Source organism: Arvicanthis niloticus, chromosome 3, assembly GCF_011762505.2.
Source record: "Arvicanthis niloticus isolate mArvNil1 chromosome 3, mArvNil1.pat.X, whole genome shotgun sequence".
NCBI lineage: Eukaryota > Metazoa > Chordata > Mammalia > Rodentia > Muridae > Arvicanthis > Arvicanthis niloticus.
The window spans coordinates 112,112,657-112,121,240 of record NC_047660.1 but is presented as its reverse complement, the minus strand read 5'-3'; the positions used below and the strand labels follow the sequence as shown (position 1 = coordinate 112,121,240).

At 39.6% G+C, this 8,584-nt stretch overlaps 1 pseudogene; it reads right to left on the bottom strand.

The window, feature by feature from the left end:
- Positions 1 to 2,143: 2,143 nt before the first annotated feature.
- Positions 2,144 to 2,797, bottom strand: LOC117706292 (zinc finger CCHC domain-containing protein 9 pseudogene; annotated as a pseudogene).
- Between the last annotated feature and the right edge of the window lie 5,787 nt (positions 2,798 to 8,584).

Sequence of the window (8,584 nt, the reverse complement as noted above, 5' to 3'; positions counted from 1 at the left end):
ATCTATGTATGTGCGTGCAGGCACCAGGAGACGGGTAGTCAGTCGCTTCTGCCCACCATGTAGTTTCTGGGGATATGATTACTCAAGTTGTCAGGCATGGTGGCAGGTGCCTTCAACCTCTGAGTATCTCACTGGCTCTGTTTTCTCTTTTTGTTTTTGTTAGGGCTCAATCTCAGTATTCAGCTTTGATTATGTACAGAAGAGGGGAGGGAGGGAACAATGTTTGACCATGTGAAACATTATCAGAGAAGTTTCTGCCATTCCTATGCATTCCTAGTGGGCACCCAATATAGAACAGTCACTCAGGCAAAAAAGTAGGCTTGTTCTTACAAAATAAATAACAAGGGTACCATATGGCCTGGCAACTCCACTCTTAAGTATTTACCTATCAAAAACGAAAGCTGATGTCCATACGAACATGCTAACTTAAATGTTTATGGCAACATTATTCATAATCACCCAAAGCTGGAAACAACCCAAATACATTCCAACAAGTGAGTGAAACGCTAAAGCATCTATACATTAGAACAATATTCTGTTATAAAAAGAAATAAATCAATGAAATATGTGTGGATATAACTGATTCTCAAGGACATTATGTAAAGCGAAAGAATCAAGCTTGAAAGACTGATGTTATACTTACTGCTTTGGCTAAATGGTCTTTTTGAAAATGAAAGCTTTAAGGGTTAGCATTCGAATCAATAACCGACAAAGGGCTTCAGAGAAGGAACAGTGGAGGTTTGATTACAAAGAAAATTTAATGTAGCAGCCGTAATCTATTCTCTAGCAGTTGTATGCTCTATGATTGCCAAACTTATATTAACAGTACACTAAGATTTTCTTAAAGCAAACTACGAAACTTTAGCTGAACATGGTACACCCTATAATCCTACAGCTTGGAATTCTGAGGCAAGATGACTTAGTTTGAGGCTAGTATACACTTCAGAGTGAGACCTGGTCTCAAAATAAACAAACGTAGAGTACACAGTGCCACAAAAAGACAGGCTTAAAATGAGGTGATTAGCTAAATCCCCTAGTAAATGGATTTTAGGAGAAAAACTAAAGGGACCAGAAGTGCAGGACCAGCAGGCCTAAGAGATACAGCAGCAGGAAGGGAGCAAGGGAAGGATAAGGATGGAATCCTCTGAAATTGTCTAACCCTTAGGGTATAAACCTCACAGAAGCCCTAGGTAAAGAGTAATTACTGTATTTAAGAACCAGCTTTGAAGCTGGAAAGATGGCTCAACGGTCAAGAGCACTGACTGTTCTTCCAGAGGTCCTGAGTACAATTCCCAGCAACCACATGGTGGCTCATAACCATCTGTAATAAGATCTGATGCCCTCTTCTGGTGTGTCTGAAGACAGCTACAGTGTACTCATAAATAGAATAAATGGGTGGAAAAGTATCTTTAAAGAAAAAAAAAAGAATCAGCTTAAAGTTATAAAAAACAAAACAAAGTTGTTTTTGTGTGATTCATGGGTTTCTTATGTGGGAACACACCATGCAACAAATGTAGAGAGGCACTGAACAAAGCAAGCATGTGTGTGTAGAATTGCTTTTTTTTAACAGCTCATATAATTTTATTCAGTACTAAAAATTACAGATTTTGTGACAACATATAAATAAATTTTTATTACAATAAATTGATACTCTGAATTAAAAGCATATAACAAAATATTTATTTATTCACAAGCTGAAAGGCATGTGCTTTGTTTAGGGGTCAATTTTGATTCATAATTTATATTTATATCAATGACTACTACAATCAGGTAAAGAGGCACTTAGTTATTTCTAAGTTCCATCTATGAAAATATGCTCTTAGGCACCTTGCCTGTAATCTCAGTACTCTGGATGCTGAAGCAGGGTTATTAGTTTGAAGCCAACCTGGGCTACATAGAATCTGTTTCAAATATAGACAGATACACAGGCACAGACAGACAGACAGACAGACAATACACACACACACACACACCTAATCACCCTGTATTCCTTGCCAGATAGATTGTAGACAACCTGCCCCCATCAAGGTCAGAGTGGTGTCTATAACACAGGTTTACCTCCACAGGTGCCCAGCTTTAATCTCTAATGACCTACTTTGAAGAATAACCTTGAGGTGGTAATCAACAACTGTACCAGTTCTTATCAAAAATTAACAACTTTGTGTATTTTGGCTTTAGGTTTCTGCTGTTTGGGCACATCCACTACATCTTCGTGGTCTTCCCTTTGCCCAGCGATCAACTGTGATGATCCGATCTGAGTTCTGATTTTCAGGGCAATCTTTCTTAAAATGTTCCATGGAGCCACAGAGTTTACAGCCGCCACCACCATTAGCACAGACTCCTTTTGTATTATCAGGACAGGATCTGGACAGGTGTCCCATTTCTCCGCAGACAAAACATTTTGCAAAAGGAAATTCAGCATTGCACTCTTCTTTGCCGCCTGTCTCTTTAGCCGCTTTCCTTCCCGTCGACTGTCCTTTAAGGCCACTGCAATTTCTTCCCTTACTTCCCGGCTGTGGGCTGCTATCAGCTGTCCATTGTGAAGCACCTGTGAGCTCTGTTTCAGGTACTTCATGAATCCATTCACATCATGGTTCAAGAATTCTTTTTTCTTTTTGTTCTTTTTGCGTTTTGCTCGAGGGGCATCGTTTCTAAGGAACAGCCCACTGCTTTGACATTGCTTATGATCTGGAAGGTTTTGGTTTGCTCTCTCTGCAGACCCCTTCTCTATGTCCCATGATGTCGCTGACAGGGGTCTCTTACTATTTTAAGTAGTAACTCTAGCCCACCTGATCATGGCTGGATCAGAAGTACTTTACTAATCCTGTCTTGGATCCTCCAGAGCAGCTGAGACAACGAGCCAGAAAAGCCGGGCTCCGGACGAGGGCGCGGCCATAGAGGTAGAATTGCTTTTAAAGGATCTTCACGTTTCCTTCAGTGTCCCACATAATCCTCCTATGAAAAAATAATTGCAATAAAAATAGAGTTTAAAGTCGAAACTCTGAAGTCAAAATAATTTTTGATGTCCTTCTCCCTTTAACTTCTATGAGTATTTCTATAATTCACTGTAGAACAACTGGTCTACCCAATACAAAAAGGACCAAGTGGATGTGGGTTTTAGATGGGGACACGATCTGAGAGCACAGCAGTCTCACTTGAATGATGGAGACTGGTTACACAAGTGAAGACTTTTGCTAGAGAGACAATGTGGAGCTCAGACTCCTCATCCCAAATCTGGGAAACAATGTGGTTGAAGTGTGTGTAACAGCTTGCCCAAAGCTAGGTATCAACGTCTACACTCTATAATTCTGCCACACAGTCCATTCCAGGACATTTTTTCAAACAAACAAAAAAGTAGTTTGCTGTTGTTTCCAAAAAAAAAAAAAAAAAAAAAAAAAAAAAAAAAAAACAATGCATAGTTTAAACAGTATGTGACAAAATAAGGAAAATGGATGTATTTCTGGTATTTTGTTGAAATGATGAAGTTCTTCTTAAACAGAGAGCTGTTACCAATAACCACAATTTTATATCTCACAATTTTATATCTTGCTCATGTGGAAAAAAAAAACCAATTGAGTCTCTTTCTCTCACCTCTAGTAACAAGAGTGTCACATCAGTACCAAGGAAAGATATGGGCGCTGTGTCACACTCTTGGATAGTTCACTGGGTTCTAAGGTTTGGATTCTACTGTGTCATTAAATCTCCCTTCTTGGTATTATGCATTCATTGCTTCACACAGACATCCCTCCAAAACAGTGTGTTGCCTCTGGAAAGAGATTCTTAAGGAATCAAGAATGACAGTAAAGTTTCAGGAAGTGGGAGAAATTAGGGACTTGGTCCACCTTAAAAAAAAAAAATGTATACTTTTCATTTGGTTGAGTATTGGAAACCACAACACATTGTTTTAAAAGATTTGTGATCTATAACTGTGATTCACTCTCCAAATGAATGCATGTGGATCAATAGGAAGAGTTCTTTGTGAGCTTTCATGCATGTTTCTTACTTTATTAAAACCTAGAAGATGAAAACATAATGAAAGAAATTGATGTGTACTAGCAAAAAGAAATGTCTTTCCAGAATTGCCTGATAACTATCCTTTCATAAGCACAGAGGATTCAATTTGTTTAATACTTATAAGATCAACACTAGGGGGCTGGGGAGATGGCAGTCAGTAAAGAGCTTACTGTGAACTCATGCAGTCTTGAGTTTGAATCCCTCACCACTCACATAAAAGCCTGGTGTGGCTGTATACAACTGCAAACCTATCCCTGGGCAGCAGGATCGATGAGGCTTTCAGTCTAGCCAGTAATAGTCTAGCCAATGATGAGGCAAGCTTCAAGTTCAGTGGCCTCCTTGCACACAGGCACACAAAACAAGCATCTACAGAAAAACACACACACACAAAGACAGACAGACAGACACAGAGACAGACACAGACAGACAGACAGACAGAGACTGAGACAGAGAGACACTCACACAGACACACACACAAAGAGATACTCAGACACAGACACACACACATACCCCATTAGAATAATTCCTCCGCATCCCTTTTGTTTTCTTCTAACTCCACATATTTTAAATAATATGTTTATTAATTCCTTGAGAATTTCATACAATGTATTTTGATCCTATTCACCCCTCTTATCCATTCAGCTCCTCCCAGACCAATCTCCCCCTCACAACTCACTCAACTTCATGTTCTAAAAAAAAAAAAAAGCATTGCTCAGATACTCTTGTAGCATAGTAAACCTACCAGGAGTCACATCTTGAAACTAAAGTGATTCTCCCTCTTCCAGCAACTAGCAAATGCCAATAACTCCTCAACTACGGAAGACATAACTAAAATGAAAGGCCTTTTGAGAAAGCCTTCTGAACACCTACTACTGTGGAAGCTTCCTAAAACATATACCTACATAACTTCATACATGTCTGTTAGGAATTTACAGGTGCCACTCCATTGAATAAGGCAGTAATTTGGGAGACTTACTGATGGCAGGGAGAAGCTGAAGCTCAGGGCTTGGGATGCTTTTACATGTTGTTTTATCTTGTCCATCTCCACACAGTAAAATGTAAGCACCACAGACATGATCCTTCTTTGTCTATCTTATTCACTGCTGTGTATCTCCAGAGTCTGTCACTTGTGAATTGAAGCCCACCCCCTACACACACACACACACACACACACACACACACACTTGTGCTAAACATCTCACAAAGCTTATTGGCCTATTTGAACATCTGTGATTGTGGGAGGCTAGAATGTTACAGGTTGGGGAGATAAACTAGCTTTAACCCCCTAAATTCCCATTTATATGCACTTGTGTGGATAATAGTGCCCTTCTGATGTGACCTAACATAACTGTAACTGTTATGAAAAAAATTTTTTGCAATGTACAAACAAGACCCCTGACCTCCACCAACCCAAAGACTAAAAATGTCATCAGAGAATATCTGAGGCAAAACTTTTCTACTTAGCTGTCACACACCTAGCTGATGCTTCCACAAATGTATTTCAGAAGTGTCTTGTTTGCAATTTTCTCTGTTCCGTTACTATAAAAATGTTCATGAAACTCTTAGCACCTGAGAATACAGTATTTAGGGTAACCTGCATCTGTGATCCAGGGCCATACTCACTCACATTTGGCTCCAGAATAAACTCTCATATTCCTATTGAGCAGAAAGAGAACTGTGTTCTTCCATCAACAGAGTCAGCGGTCTTTGTGAATAGAATTAATAAATTGATCATTAAGGTTAAAAAACATGGATGTTCATTAGGCTTCTACTTTTTTCAAAGCAAAAAAGTTAAGGCATTTGTCCTAATAATCAAATGAAAGGTATTTTTGTCATTGAGGGTTGAACATACCTTTGGGATACACTATTTATGCCCTGTTGGCTTTAAGCCACTGAAAACAGCTATCTCTACCAATACTTATAAGAATCATTACTCTTTTTATGTATTAATAGCTTTAAATACAAAGCCTTATCACATTTTGACAGAGGGCCATCATCACATGTGTGTGAATTACACATGCAAACAAACTCAACCTGACAGCAGATGCTAAGGCAAGAAGAGAATTCATTCCAGTTTATCATTTAATACTTTGGGGGAAGCACTCCGCTGGAAGACTTTTAATGGTCTTTTTGGTATTCAATCATAGAACTGTCTGAAGAGGATGTTGTGATTTGGGTAATAATTTTCTCAAACACATTTACATCCCTAATTTCTTCTGGAGTTGAGTCAATCAGCATGCCATTTGCAGTGCACCTGGAGGTAACTTGTTGAAGATTTCTTTCTCTTTTTTTTTTCCCTTCCCTTTACTTTCTTTCCAGAAAGTAAGAACTACTCAACATCCATTTTCACTTGAACTGCCTGTAAATACCTCCCTAAATCCCCAAGCTCTATAGAGGAAGAACAAAGGAAAAAGCCATTTTCAGCCGGTGCTTTGTGCTCTCTGTATTCTGCAGGCTGCAGAACAGAGCAGAGGAGACTCAGCTCTCCAGGGGTCTCTCTCTGGAATGGAGAGAAGAGACTGTTTTCACATGTGCAGAGGCAAAGGGCCCAGCAACTTTGCTTTGGGGACACTGCCTCATAGATGTCCCACTGGTCATTCACTCATGACTTAAAAAAAAAAAAAAAAAAAAAAAAAAAAAAAAAAAAAGGAGCAGTTCATTTACTCTTTAATGACTAAGCATTTGACACTCAAATTCTCCTGCTTAATTATATTCCTCTCTGGGACCCTAGACCTTCCTCTCAGTTCTCATGGCAAGACATCATATTCAGAATGGATATGGAGGAGATTCTTGAGGGAAAAGAGGAAACCAGGTCTCAGGAAGGGGGTCGGGAAGGATAAAGTCAAATCCCGTTATCTGTTTTTAGTTCATTCTCTATGATCCTGACACAACACCACAGACTGGAAACGTTTTAAGAAAACAGGTTAACTTTGACTTAGGATTCTAGATGCTTGTGGTGGTGACTGCTAATCATCAACTTGACTCCATGTAAAATCATCTGAGGGAAGAGGGTCTCAGTCAGGTTGGCCCATGAGCATGTCTGAGGGGGACTGTCTTGACTTAAGCAATGGGGAAAGACCCAGCTTGAAAGTGGGCTTGGTCCTCTTGTCTGTATGAGAGTAGAGAAATACATCTGGGCACTAAGCATGCATGCACACATGTATGTCTTTCTGTTCTTGACTGTGGGTATGATTAGCTGTTTCAAGTTCCTTCTGTCTTGCCTGCTCTACAATGATGAACAATACTCCGGAATTATGAACTAAAATAAACCCTTTTTCTCCTGAGTGACTTCTGTCAGAATATTTTAGAGAAACAGAAATTATAAAAGGCCACCTCTAGCTATAGCCTTCTTGTCACAGGTTCCAGAGGCAGTGTAAGGTACCACACGATACCAAACATGCATGCTCTCTAGACCTTCTCACTTCTCAATCATGACAACCTTATCTGATCTTTAAGGACCTACAAAGGACCCACCTCCAAACATAGCTACTTCTAACCTAACAGGAATGTTTGAACCCAACAGGAATGTTTGAAGGAGACATAACCATGCCAAAGCTCTTGCAATATTTATCACCCTTATTTCTGTTCAAGTATCTATGCGATGTGACCACTGCCTATCTTTTTATCTTCAACAGAGATGTGAATTTTGATGTCTGATGATTCTAGCGCAATTTTTCATTCTAAGACTGTGTTCTTGATTCTCCTCCTGCTTCTGTCTTGACTCCTGTTCATCTCTCCCCTTGTTCTCTCAACCTAGTTCAATCTTGTTCATACTTAACACGCAATCTCAAATCAATAACACATTAGCCTTTGTGCTTCTGACTCCCACCTAAATAAAACAAGACGAGACTTCAATTAATTATCAGAGCTGTCCAAGAAAACAGTGGACTTAATTTTTTAGGATGGAAGGTGATGACCTGGGGATGTGAACTCAGGAAATAATAAAATGAAGGTGGTTCCACCCTTCCTTGGAAATGAGAGAAAAAGATGGAGAAGAAGGTTGTAAATACAGGCCCTCATAGAAACAGTCAGTGGAGAGACCTTGCAGTGTGTAGCCAAGAGATAATCAAGAATAGAGAAACTACAAGCCAGGGAGATGGCTCAATGGATAAAAGTACTTGCTATGAAAGCCAGACAGCCCAAGGGCACTGCATAAAACCCACGAAAGGAGGAAGGAGCAGACTCTACAAGGTTGTCCTCTGGCCCAACACATGTTCCATGGTGTATGTACATGTTCCACACACACACCACACAGTACCCCACACACAACACTAATCTTACATTTTATTTGGTCTATGTTCAGATTAACACTGTTTTGTTTGGTATAAACATTATTTGCTGTTAATTCCCAAGATGGGAGAAGAAAGACCACCAACCCAAATAATCATGGCCAAGTTAATTAAAGCAAGCAATTGATTAAAAGTAAGCATCTTTATTCATGTATGTAGGCTGCCTCCCCACAAGGTGAGGTTTGAAAGGTCAGCATTGAATCTGGGAAAACAAAACTTTTATAGCTCAGGGGTGGGGTGGGGGTTCAAATGGGGAATTTGATCAGCAAAATAGTCAGGAT